This window comes from Paroedura picta, chromosome 4, assembly GCF_049243985.1.
Source record: "Paroedura picta isolate Pp20150507F chromosome 4, Ppicta_v3.0, whole genome shotgun sequence".
NCBI classification, from domain to species: domain Eukaryota; kingdom Metazoa; phylum Chordata; class Lepidosauria; order Squamata; family Gekkonidae; genus Paroedura; species Paroedura picta.
In genome coordinates, this window is record NC_135372.1 from 86,836,466 (window position 1) to 86,850,331 (window position 13,866).

General features: G+C 42.1%; 1 long non-coding RNA gene across 1 annotated transcript in view; it reads left to right on the forward strand.

The window, feature by feature from the left end:
- Positions 1 to 940: 940 nt before the first annotated feature.
- The window catches only part of LOC143835751 (uncharacterized), a 226,262-nt gene continuing 213,336 nt past the window's right edge, over positions 941 to 13,866 (forward strand). The window contains exon 1 of the long non-coding RNA XR_013230334.1: positions 941 to 2,081. This is a non-coding gene — a long non-coding RNA (uncharacterized LOC143835751). The remainder of the gene's footprint in view (positions 2,082 to 13,866) is intronic.

Sequence of the window (13,866 nt, forward strand, 5' to 3'; positions counted from 1 at the left end):
AGAACCATGGAAATCAATGTACTAGTGCCCCATTGTGGCGAATACCAGCTCAACAGGACTGTGGCACAGAATCACAATCCTCTAGTCTTTCTCAACCTTTTTACCTTTGAGTAACCCCTGAAAAAATCGTCAGGCTTTGAGAAACCCTGGAAGTGATATCAGCAGGCAACACCTTCCTGCCACACTGCCAGAAGTCACATGTTACCAGACGTGACACCACCCAGACCCTCCCACCAGATGTGACATCACCAGGTCACTCCCACAGCACAAGAAGTGACAACAAAGAAATATTTTCAGATGATTTCTGAACAGAACCTACCTGTACTCTGGGCTGGTTACTAGTTTGCTCTTTCTCGCCAAAGGGAGCCTGCAGTGGGAGCCTGCCAAATAAGGCCAAGAAAGGCCTATGCTTCTCCATCACCCCATGCCCACCCCAAGGTCAGAAACAGAGCTGGAGCAAATCTATTTTGCTCTGTTACCCCTACCCCCCCCCCACCATCCAGAAACAGAGCTGGGGCAGGCTTATGCCACTCTGTCCCACAGTTAAGTTAAAATGATAGTACTTACCTCTCTAGGAGGTTGAGAGGGGACAGGATAGCCCTTTTTAAGTATTCAAAAGGTTGTCACTTGGAGGAGGGCAGGATGCTGCTTCCGTTGGCTGCAGAGGAAAGGGCACGCAGTAATGGGTTTAAACTTCAAGTACAACGATATAGGCTAGATATCAGGAAAAAAATTTTCACAGTCAGAGTAGTTCAGTAGTGGAATAGGCTGCCAAAGGAGGTGGTGAGCTCCCCCTCACTGGCAGTCTTCAAGCAAAGGCTGGATACACACTTTTCTTGGATGCTTTAGGATGCTTTGGGCTGATCCTGGGTTGATCAGGGGGTTGGACTAGATGGCCTGTATAACCCCTTCCAACTCTATGATTCTATGATTCCAGTTGCTACCACATGCAACAAGCCTTGACCAGGAAGGATTTGTATGACCAAGACTCCTCCATGTCCATCACCAGCCATTCTGGGAGGGGATGGGTGGGTTGAAATGATCAAAATGATTATACATACACATACACACACATATATATAAATTAACACCCACCCAATTGACGAAACCCTTTGGGAGCTGTCATGAAATCCCAAGGTTGAGGAAATCTGCTCCAAACCCTAGCTAAATTCAGTCTTCATTGATACGAGAATATATGTCTATTTTAGTAAGTAGCACCCTGAGTCCTTTGGGGTTAGTATTATTAATAACTGTCAAAGATATCTTGGGAATTGCAAGTATATTTTCCCAGGATTCTTGCTGTTCTAAGCAACACTGTGTTCTGGAGTTGAGGTGGTGTTATTTATTTAATACCCAGAATGTCCAGGTGTTCCTACAGTTCCAATGACAACAAGCACAAAGTCACCTTCTTCTCCCAGGGGAACCGTAGTTCTTGGTATTTTGTGGTCTTCTGTTCTTTCTTTTCTATTTTACTATCTACTGGGTTTGCAGTGTCAATGTAAATGATCCAAACCCTATTTCTAATATTTTTTCTACAGTTGTGATATTGGAAATGTTATGTTCCAGGTGTTTATTGGTTTGTAATCAGGAGTCCCAAGGAATCTTTGTTTCATCATTTTCCATGATTTGGAAAATCATCTGGTTTGTGCTGCCATGAATTTCTGACTAATGGTAAGCCATACTTCCTGCAAGGATTTGAGTAAAACGTAACTGCGACTCAACCCTGACATTCTTTATCGTCAGTTTGAACTTTTTACTTCAAGTACTGACCATGTGGTCCAATGTTTCATTTTTTGTCTTGAAAACTGTCATTTGCTGTTTGAGAGCTGGCTCTTTTGCAACTAGAAGGATCCCTTCTATTTCTTTCTTCAGGTGCTCATTTTGGAGCCACTTCCAGGTGTTTTCATTACCAGTTTTAATGCCAGCTGTGTATTTTAGATCTTGGATTGCTCACTTTTTAATTGTCTTTACTGTGTTGCCTCTATTTAATTTTGTCCTCAGTATCTCTAACTCTTGGTGGTACTCTTGGTCATATTTTTCTTAATAAGCGAATGCTTGATGACAGCTTCCACAATTGCAAGGTATTTGTCTGATTTTATTTCTACTTTTTAATCTCCCTCTAGTGATTTGTAGAATTGTCTTTGATTAGCTTGCAATTGGAAGTTTTATATATACTGCTGAATCCTACTGTTGTGCCTCTTGATTGCAACAATTCTTTGGCTGATTTCTTCTGCAACTTGGATTATTTTTAAATATCTGATTTTTTCCCCCAATGTTTTTCTTCTACCATTCTTGAGTTTCTTTTAATTTTTTTAAGGTGCCTAACCCTGAATGGCACTTGTTGATTCTCTTCTACAATTTCATTTGCCAATCTGGATTTGCCTTAAAATCCTTAATGTCCATTCCAAGTTCTCTTGTTACTATAACTGCTGTAGTAGGCATGAACTAACTGTTTTCAGTTATGTTTGCTGTAGGAATTGTTTCAATTGCTGCACTGATATTTTAATTGATGTTGTTTTCCTTTCTTGGATTGTTTGCCGATGTGGTTAATGATTTTATAAGTGGGCAGCAATGAAATTAGCCTGCATTGGGATAAGGGAGGGGGGATTGAAAGGATAGATGATTATCATGCCAAAATGAGGAAGTAGAATTTTTAAGCCATTTTGTTTTTAGACAACCTGATTTAAAACCTAAATGCATTGTGGTATATGAGGTAAAAAGGCAATGTGGTTCCACCTATGGCACTGAAACAAAAGCATGCTAAATCGCACTATGGCTCAGTTTATCCGAGTATTGTTTTGCATGTTAGTAAATTTCTCAGGAGTAAGACTGTTGTGTTGCTTTTCCCATAGTGGTTCAGGGTGTGTTTTTTTAGGCGGTTGTTAGATTTTCATTTCCAGCACTGTGGTATTAACTTGTAACCTGTGCAAACAGACATTAAAAGGCAGGAACAGTCCCAGCAGGCTGAAAGGGAGATAAGGAGTCCAAAATCAATAGTATATAAGCTAATGGCACAGCGAGTAAGCACTTGGGGCCTCTTACAGCTGATGCCTGGATAAGGTGGCAGGTAATATATGAGGCCGGTCAAGGACACAGCAGTTGTGGTTGGTTCTTGGTGACATTTTCTGCTATGCAGAAGGAGTCTGTAGCATGTTCGTTCTGATTAATAGCTGGTAGAATTGCCACATTAGATTTGCCAGGCGATCCAGGCAGATCTGGCTTCATGGTTAATATACATGAATCACTAAGGGTCAAAATAGGTAATGCCATTTTAAAAATAAATAACAATCATAGAATCATAGAATCATAGAGTTGGAAGGGGCCATACAGGCCATCTAGTCCAACCCCTTGCTCAACGCAGGATCATCCCTAAGCATCCAAGAAAAGTGTGTATCCAACCTTTGCTTGAAGACTGCCAGTAAGGGGGAGCTCACCACCTCCTTAGGCAGCCTATTCCACTGCTGAACTACTCTGTGAAAATTATTTTCCTGATATCTAGCCTAAATCGTTGTACTTGTACCATTAGTGCGTGTCCTTTCCTCTGCAGCCAAAGGAAACAGCATCCTGCCCTCTTCATAGGGCTTGGTCCCTTGGCCCCAGATCATCCTCGTCGCTCTCCTCTGTACTTTCAACAATGAAATAAAATAGCTTGATAAAAGTGTTGAATGCAGTGGTTCAGTCATCCCTTGTGGAAAGTGGTTTAGAGGAAGAGTTTTAGAGAACCATCCAAGGAAGCCACATTGAAGCACTCAGGATATTTCTTCACATGGCCTCAGAAAAGCTTGTGTGAAGGCAGAATAGTTATAGGAGCTCGGAAAGCAAAACAAACAAACAAACAAAAAACCCAATAAATAAATAAAGTCATAGTTCTGTGGGAGGGGATCACACTATATTTAAAAATCTGATCTGCATTTCACTTAATAATGGACTTTATGGGAAAGAAATTAATAGAAAGGAAATGCTATTGTTGGAATACAATGCTGGTGATTTTTTTGCTTGTCAAAACCTGTCTCAGCTTTTCTTTTTGACCAGACAGGTTACTTGTGCTTCTTATCTAATGAGCAACTAATTCAGTAGGTGAAAGTGCTCCTAATGCTTGCACCTGCCACATGCTGAAAGCAGCACCACCTACCTCAGCTCTGCTTCTTGTAGCCCTCTTAAACACAGAGGAGCCCTGGTGGCAAAGGGTTTTTTTAAAAACATCAAACCCTTCCTGCTCTGAATGGAGGCACTCCAGTGTGGCAGGGGCATGTCTGACATGTGATCTTGTGGTCATCTCTCTTAAACTGAGTGTTCAGCTGCTTCTCATGCTCTGTTCATACAGAAAGCGCTCCATAGCCCACATGGGCATTGCACTGGCATGCTAATATGGCTTGTGTGCAATGCTAGTGCAATGCCCATGTGGACAGTGGATCGTATGCTAAAGTTGCACAAGAAGCAGAGAGTCTAGTTTAAATTAGATGCAGAGTGCATGCAAGATCACATGGGTAAGTTCCCTTTGCTCATTAATTTTTACATTTAAATCAAGCCTTACCTGTGCAAAATTTCTTAGTGGTATAAACACCTCCTATATAGGCAGCCATGAACTCACCTTAAAAAAAGCAGACCTAAGGAGGGGGAAGGAGCACAGTTCAAAATCTGTTATATTTCACACACAGCCATCCCTTGCAGTTTTCTCAAACTAGAATACTCAAGGATTTGACCATATGGTACTTATGTTCTGGCAATTCCACAAAAGGAGCTATCCCAGGGCTGGAAGAAAGAAGGGAGTAGGACTGCTGCTGTCATTGGTTTTGTTTTGTTTTCCATGGAATAACCTTTGTATCTTCAATAACACAACAGGAGCTAACTCTGAAGGTGGATTTTTCTTTATTGTCATTTTTCCATGGTGTAGAAATTAGCAATTGTTGAAAGTCTGCTTCCCATGTAGGTGTTAAAGGCAAAGGAGCATGGGGCGTAGGGAAGGGTGCTCCAGTCATATTTGACTTGCAGGAGGGACTTTGGGCTTAAGGAAGACCTGTACACATTTTAGTTGGCTTAAACAAGACCACAGCTTTATTATTAACTCTGCAGGAGTATTGGCACAGCATGGGAGAGGGATACTGACTTGCAGTCAACTGACCACAAGACCCTGGACCCCAGTGGAGCCCTGGGGCCCACCCAGTTCCCCCGCCAGGAATGCAGGTCCCCTTGCTGCTGGGATCCCAACCAAGGGAAATGTCCTGAGGCCTACCTGATTCCCCTCCTGGGAATGTGGATCCCCTTGCTGCTGGAAGTGTCCACCTGGGGTGCCAAGAGGAAACACCGGCTTTCCTTGGTCCCACCTTAGGCCCCCTGCCATTGTAAACTCTGAGGGGCCAAGAAGAGGTGCACATCTCCCTTGGTCCCACCCCAGGCTACTGGGTCAGCCCTGCTCCACAGACCTGCCACCTCATAAGGAGGCCCCTTGCCTGGGGATGCACAGACTAAACTCCCCCCAAACAGGCCACATCTCATGCCAAAGCACCAGCTGTAATGAAATGCACATCAAATACATATGACAGTGGCCCATTCAAAAACTGTAAACAGTATTATCCAACCTAGCAGGGTGGGTGGGAGGGAATCTGTCCCAGAAGCAATTAGGGCAAAGGAGGCAGGACCCCTCAGGAGCAGCACCTTTTAAAGTGCTCCATGCCGGAGCTTCCCTGCCCTGCCCCAGGCATGAATACAACATTGGTGCACCTTCCCTCCATACTGCTGGGCTCTTTCTCCCAGCGCGTCCTCCTTCTCTACCCAGCTCCTCTGCTGAATCAACAGGTGCCTAGAGGCAGCGTCTCAGGCACATTTGTCTTCAGAATATCAGTTTCAAGGTGCTGGTAAAGCTGTTTTCACCTAGGCTGGAGCAAAATTTTCCATTATGGAAAGCCCTGTAGGGAAGAAAGGCTCCTGCTTCTGAGGTGAACTATCTCATGTCTCAGAAAAACAGAATGTGTTGCTCAGAAATCAATCAAAATATGCAAAATCTCTGCATATCTAATGATGTTACAAGCACAGAGGCTGGGCCAGTAAAAACATGGAATCTGGTCTAATTGCACACCAAAGGTCAGAGTGTTCCCATTTAATATTTGATCCAGGTATACATAATAAATAGGCACAAAATACACTGTAATATGGGGAAGATTTTATGTCCGGGTCAAATTCTATGTAAGGCGTTCACAGAATTTCAAAATCAGCTGGCTTCTTTCATTTGGCACATTATCTTCTCCATTGCAAATGAGTCCAAGATTTCTTGTTTCTGTGACTTCTGGGTAAGAGGTGTGGAGGAGGAAGTAGATAAGAGATGAGGAAACAGCAAGCACAGAGTCAGCAAAGAACTCATACATGAAAACAGCCTGCCCAACCCTCACCTGAGAAGCAACCTGACACATATCGAAGAGGAAGTGTAGAGCAGCACCTACAGCACAAGGGATGTCCCATCGCTACATCAGCCACTTATTTTTGAAAAATGATCTTGTTTACATTTCTGAAATAAGGGGATTCCTCCTGCATATAATTATCAAAGGAAAAGCTGGATGATCTGCCTGCAAGGTAGCTAATGCCTGTCAGTCACAGTTATGTCATGAGGCACCATCACTGTTCTTTATAGCAACCTGCTCATTTTTTGATGTGCTTTAGTATTTCCAGGTTTTATTTACATTTTTAGCATTTCTAACTTGTTTGAGTTTTCATGCCTTCAAGACACAAAAGAGAACCTATCTGGCTTAACTAGTCACATGAACACAAGAAACCATCTTACAGGGAAACAGATCCTTGATCTGCCGAGGTCCATCCATATTGTCTACTCTGACTGGCAATGGCTGCCAAGCATGCAGGATCTCTCAAGGATCTTTTGCATTACTTACCGTCTAATACAGTTAACTGGAGATACTGGGGATTGAGCTCTAGCGCTGAGCCATGACCCCACTCAACCAATTCAAGTCCCCAAACCACTTGACCAAACAAGGCTCCTCTTCTTCTACTCTTCACTTTCCACAGGGTATTCCACCGCTATCAGCAGGAGATCAGTTCTAAGGATTTTATCCAGCCCAAGAATTTTGTACATGGGCTTTTGAATTTAGTCCCTTAAAAGTCCCTTGAAATCTCCCAGTTTCTCCAAATTGCTTCAGATGGGTCCACTCTATCTTCTGTGAGCTCTCCAGGCAGGTATGGCCCATCCTGATAGGTGTGGGTTAAAGTTGGCAAAGATCAGATTTTAAAAGAAAAGAATTTTAATATGTAAATTAAAAGTACAGATTGCACAGGAAAACACAACAGGCTAAGCAAAGCTAAAAGAAATTTGCATAAACACACTTCCTCTTTCCTTAACCCTGCAAAACAATAAAAACTTTATATAGATGGAAGTGATGGATTGGGTTTGCCAAACAAATGCCAATTTTATTTTTTTGAATTACAATTTATTCAGCTTTTTTTCACACTTCATGTTGGTTGACAACCACAGCAATCCTGCGATCACAGAATACAAGCTATTTAAAATCTTGGGAGAAGCAATGCTTGACATGAGCAACTTGTGATTGGTGATGGGCCTGCTAAGCTGTATGGGCGAATGGCTACCATTTTTGCTGTGTTGCCTATTTTTCCTCAACTCTTTATAACTGTTAAGTTGTCATTATTGCTTGGAGGAATAGGTACCTAACTATTTATATCAGTTTGTACACCTGAATAGCAGCAACTATCTTTTCTTTGTGTCTTCTTTCACAACTGTCCTCTTCTGTCTGGACAGTACCTTGCTAATCATTGGAATCTATAAAGTATGTATAGTAAGCATACATATTTGCATAAATCTCATAATACGTTCAAGTTTCAGAAAGCAGGTTGCTACAAACCGTGGATATATTGATAGCATCATGACCTTTTTGCTGTCGTCAAATGTTCATTGGTACCGCCCACGTTTATGCTAATATGGCAGTGTTATGCCTATAAAACACAGTTGTGAAAAAGCCCCTTATAGAGTCCTGACTGTTGACATAAGCCTTTTCAGGAAATATCTCATTTTATGCATCACAAAGAATGATGTAAGGGCAAGAGTGAGAGAGCAAAGCTAATTAATTCTAGGCTCCTGAAGTTTTCCTTTTCAGTTCTTGTTGTGTTTTTGTTCTTGCAGCACGTAACCATAGCCATTTTAATTAGTAACTTTTTCTGGCTTAAAGATAAACCCAGCATGTTCAATGGCTGTGTCATAGATTTAAAAAAACAACAGCAAAACAGTGTTAGAGCTTTATTTTGTTACCACTAAATAAAATCCAACAAGGATATTAAACTTGATGGAAAATTTTCTTATGGCTTTTGCAATCTGATGCTCAAATTCAAAGGAATGGGCTCCTGGAGTGAATCCCCACACATTCACATTTAAATCCTCTGAGGAGGCCTTAGAACCTTCATTGTGCATTATTACATGAAGTTCAATTAAGTTCAAATGGAACATAGAATATATAGAATTTGTAATTGATTTGTTCAATTAATAATTTTCATTTAATAAAATATCAAACAAATCACTTCTATAAAGAACTGACCAAACACTCCATCTATAAATAACAGATTGAAAATTACAATTTGATATGTAATAACTATTTAATATAGCAAATAAAATTATTGCAATTTATGGAATAATTAATGTAGGGGAGGGGTAATCAATCAACCATTGTGACAAGGATCAAGTACAACCAACTTTGGTCACCATTGCATTTGATCACCAATACATTTACATTGGCATATTTATATAAAGGATAGATGAACTAAGTAAAAACATAAGAAGTGGTGCATCTTGTCCAGCTTCTTCTTTCAAGTAACAGCTGGTCAGGTGTTTCTGGGACACCCACAGGCAGGTCATGACAGCTATAGTTCTTTACTGCTGTTTGCTCCCAAGATCTAGCATGCCCCTGAGCATGGAGGCTTCATTTAACTGTTATGGCTGAAAGTGATTATAGTTTATGCTCTATCAATTTGTCTCACTGCAGTTTAAATTCTAGTAGGACGTGGCTTCTTCTCTGTGTGGGTTTGGCCATCCCCAACAGAGCTGAAGTGAGTTGGCTTTGGAGGATTTGACTGCTTAGAATGGCTCTTCAGTTTGTTTATCTGGTAGGAATGTGAGAATGAAAAAGGGGAAGCCCCAAATTTTCAGATTTAATCACTTCAGAGTATTCAATGACTTAAAATGCCTGTTACCATTTTCTCTAGAACTCAGAGCCCTTGGTCTAGCAATCAGAGTCCTGGCTGAGACAGTAACTTTGCCTCTGTAGCTTTGCTACAAGCTTTGAATGAATATTTTGTAAAATATTCTGCATTTGCAAAATACTCTGACTTCTGTGTGGCTTCAGACTTCTGATTGACAAGGTAACTTCTGAATACATGCAATTTTGCTGAAGGTAAGCAATTTCCAGCTGTAGAAACAAAAGGTAGCATAGAAATACAAACCCCCAGAAATATACCCACACATTCCGTCACCAACCACATACTGAGTGCCAGACTCCCATATCACTCCGGAATGGAAACCATCAGTCAGGAAACGGCAGTGAGTGCACAATCCCACAATGTCAGCAGAACTCATAAATACACTGCACAACCAGCAATCCCCAAAGAAATCATTGCCTCTCCCCCTGCAAAAACCTATGTGTTACTTCAGGTCAGAGAGGACTACATAGTCAGTCCATTGGGACCATGAGAGCAGGACTGCATTATTCCCACTATGAGAATAATGTCTTCATGTGAGCAAAATCCACAAGTCTAGGCATAGCTTTATATTGTCAAAGAAGCAGCATTTTTCTAGGGAGAAAAATAGGTGTTAAAGAGAAATGTATTTTACTTTAGAGGCCTGTAATATAAACACATTCACCTTTTGTTTTAAAAGGTTTTCTTTCTCTATTAGCAGAAAACAGGAAACAGGGAGGAAATCAATTTCTCTTCAGCTTCACCCTAGAATCATAGAGTTTAAGGGACCTCCAGGGTCATCTAGTCCAACTCCCTGCACAATGCAGGAACTCAGAACTACCTGTCCACCCACGGTGACCCCAATTTCTTGCCCCCCCCAGACACCAAAAATCTCCAGAATCCAGCCTGGCCTGGAGGAAATTTACCTACCACCCCACAACAGCAATTACCAATTTCCTGAGTGCACAAGGAAGGGCCACAAGAGACAAACACTGACACATCCCTTCTCACCCACTCACTCACAATCTGCCTAAGTTCATAAAATCAGCAAGGCTTTATAAATTCTAATGGCTTCTCTGGCTGGAGAAAATGAAATGGTCCAGCTAGCATGGAACAATAACTTGGGAAACTACAAATACAAAAGTATTTTCCCAGAGATTTCAGGAAAGGCATCTTTCAACCATGGGTAGGAGGGAAAAGAGACAATGAATCACCTGACCACAGAGATGATTCCATCTAGGGAAAAGGGCTTCTCTCCCCTGACACGTTGCTACCACCTGCAGGCTCCTCGGACGACTCTCAGCTTCCCCAGCCAGCCCCGAGGGCTCCAGCCACACCTCTCCACTGCAATTCACTGCTGCATCCAAACAGAGGACCAAGCTGGACCCCACAGGCCAAGTGGGGAGCAGCTCTTCTGATGCATGGTTCTCTTCTAGCCAGTGAGCACATAGCTTTTCTTCCCTCTCTACCATGACCTTGTCGGGGGGGGGGGGGCGGCACATTGGGGACTCTGAGGCACAGGTGGAAGGCATGTAGTCCACAGGAGGGGGAAACAAAGGTCTTCCGTGGGGCCCCCTGCCCCAGGGCCCCCCAACCCAGTTTGGCCTGAACTTGCCTTGGAACTCACTAGCAGAATATTGAAGTCCCAGTAGCGGTCTATTCATTCCCCACCGGTTTCCGGTCTTGCCGGTATCACAACAAAGGAGGCGATTTTTTTCTGCGCTTCTTCCTGCCCCTGGCCATCAATCAAATAGAACAGCCAATGAACTGTTGTGTTCGTGCTCCCAAAAAGCCCCTTTCCCTTTAAAAACTGTTTTTAAAAAAACCCCGTAGCAACAAATATTTGTTCATTGTTCATTCAATGTCTCAGAAAGACCTTTTTCGCTGGCATAGGAGCTGGTGCTTAATCGTTTACACGCTCTTCAAGTAAAAATAATTTCCCCCAATGGGTGCAATTTCTGGCCGAAATTACGGGCAGTGTCAAATAGGGGGCTATATTGTGCTCGAAAACTTTAAAGACAATTGCAGAAGGGAGCTTTATTTTACTGTTAAGCACTTCTGTGGAGGGACTTCAGCCGAAGAAGCCTCGCTTATTCATTGCTTTCGCCGGTTTAAGGGGGAAAAATGATCACATCTCTGGAAGATGTGAGAGGGCGAGAGCTAGGGAGGGATAGATGCATATGCATCCCAACTGAGAAGTTTCACTTAAATGTTAAAAAATGCTTGTATCACTGTCCCTTTAAAACAGGGAGAAACATGATTGGCTGCCTGCAATGAGTGACAGGCGGGGGGAGAGTCGCATGTATAGCGCTTCTCTCTTCTCCGCCATTTCAGGCAGTCATGAAAAGTGCCAGGAAGCAGCAAAAGCACTATTTTTAATAGTGTCACGCAATTTCGCTGGTGTGATGCTATTTTTTTTAGATGTGCGGAAAAGCCCAACCCCTCCCATTTGGATCTAGGGATCTAGTGATGAGATTTATAAGGAGAGAGACAGAGACAGAGACAGAGAGACAGACAAAGAGACACACTGATCCCAAGGATTGTCTTTCGTTATATCCTGGGTCCCGCCCAGCTTCAAGAATGCAGCCAGAGCTCAGTTTACCCTGTGCCTTACCATACCTGATTTCCAAGGTAAAGAATTATGCTGTTTTACTTTCTTCCTTGTCAACAAGGATGTTCTCAGCCTCCTTTCCATGTTCTGATTTGTTAGAGCAGTGCAAGCAGAACACACATACAGTTTAAGTCTTCCAATTCCATTTAGTGAACAGCTAGATTTTACTTGCTTGGGAGGGAATGAAACAATTGAATTAGGGCATGGGCCAGTGACCAGCAGGCAGGTGGTTGGAAACAACAGCACTCACTTTACTACTCTTAATCCTGAAATTACATGGCATTTCCAGCTCATAAAAATGATAACAAAGAGAAGAGACTCCCCCAGCATCCGTGTAAGATATAATTCCACTTGTCTGACTCATACGCTATTGTTCTATCACTTTGATTTTCACATCAGTTTACCATTGCAGAACATGCAAGGAAAATACTGTGGACACATGGTCCTGTTACCTCCTATTCATAAGCTCCTTTTGTGTCAAGGAACTACTAAATGGTTGCATTATCTCACAGTCAACATTTGCACAGCCTTTTATCTCAGTATGTGGGAACATACTATTCATTAATCTTTGAGATAAAGCCAGCTAATCTAGGGTGTGGTGGTGATAACATCTCGAAAAAAGTCTCTGTCATGCAGTGTATAATGCTCATAGGAGGTCAATTGTGGAGTCATTCAATAAATTCTCTTATTCAAACCTACTACACAGGGTACAGACAAGAGGCTTTGGAATCTGTTTTCTGTCCAATCTCTATTTTATTTTATTTTTTTAACATTAGAATGAGGATGATCTGGGGCCTGGGGCTTGCCCTGTGTGGAAAGGCTGAGGGACTTGGGAATGTTCAGCCTGGAGAAGAAGAGATTGAGAGGGGGAAAGATTGCTCTATTTAAGTATTTGAAAGGTTATCACTTGGAGGAGGACAGGGACTGGTTCATGTTGGCAGCATAGGACCCACAGTAATGGCTGTAAATTATGTGTAGAATGGTACTGACTAGATATTAGGGAAAACATGTTCTCAGGCAGAGTAGCTCACCAGTGGAATTGACTGCCTAAGGAGGTAGAGCATTCCCTGTCACCAGCAGTCTTTAAGCAGTGGCTGGACAGCTAGCTAGATATAGATATAGGTTGCTTTTAACGGCATAAAAGGCTACATAGATACTTATCAAGCTCCTTCCAAATCTATGATTCTATAACTCATGCACAGTTATAGAGAGTGCAAAGGCTTGCATGCTGTTTGTGGCATTGTGGTTGATCTTAATAAATAGTGTTACACAATGGGGGTTGTTTTGTGTTTTTATACTTCGTTTTAGGCAAATATAGTTACCTGCAATCTCTCTATAACTGAAAGGAATTGAGGCTAGATATCCTGTGCTCACATAGTCTTAAACTTTCTGCTGCTATTTCTCCCTTTTCTTGCACCAGCAGATATCTATGTCGATTTACCAGCAATATTTAAGTAACTGAATCCGTCCTCCATTCAAGCTTTACTCCAGCCATAAACTCAGTGAACAGCCTTAAGCCATTGTCACCTGGCTCTAAGTAGAGTCAAACATCTTAGGACTGTATCTTTAAAGGACAGTAACACAATACAGTTAGAACCAACTAAAAGTCATAAAGCAGTGAGCTAGATTTTGTGCTCATTCCACTCTGTGAACTTTGTGTCCATGCAGGTCACAGAGGGTATGGTGTGAGCCATATCTGCAACATATTACAGTTGAAATGAAACTCTTTGCAGACTCTCAGTACAGTCCTAAATAGAGATACACCCTTCTAAATCCATGGGTTTAGAAGGGTGTAAATCTGTTTAGGCTTGCATTATAATTATGCTAGACTGAGCCTGATGCAAAAGATCACACGTTGCTCTCAGACAAAGCTGCAGTGACCAAAGAGCAGCAGTTCCTTCAGTCTTTCTCTCTGGCAGTAACAGGAACTCACAGAAAGGAAAGGAAAATATGACATTTCTTGTGACTAAGTTGGGGATTAATTGAACGGAAGGCCATTTATGTCTGCCTCCACTCTACTGTCTTCCTTTCTGAAACTGCTATTTCCAAACATCCTCCTGGGACTTTTCATA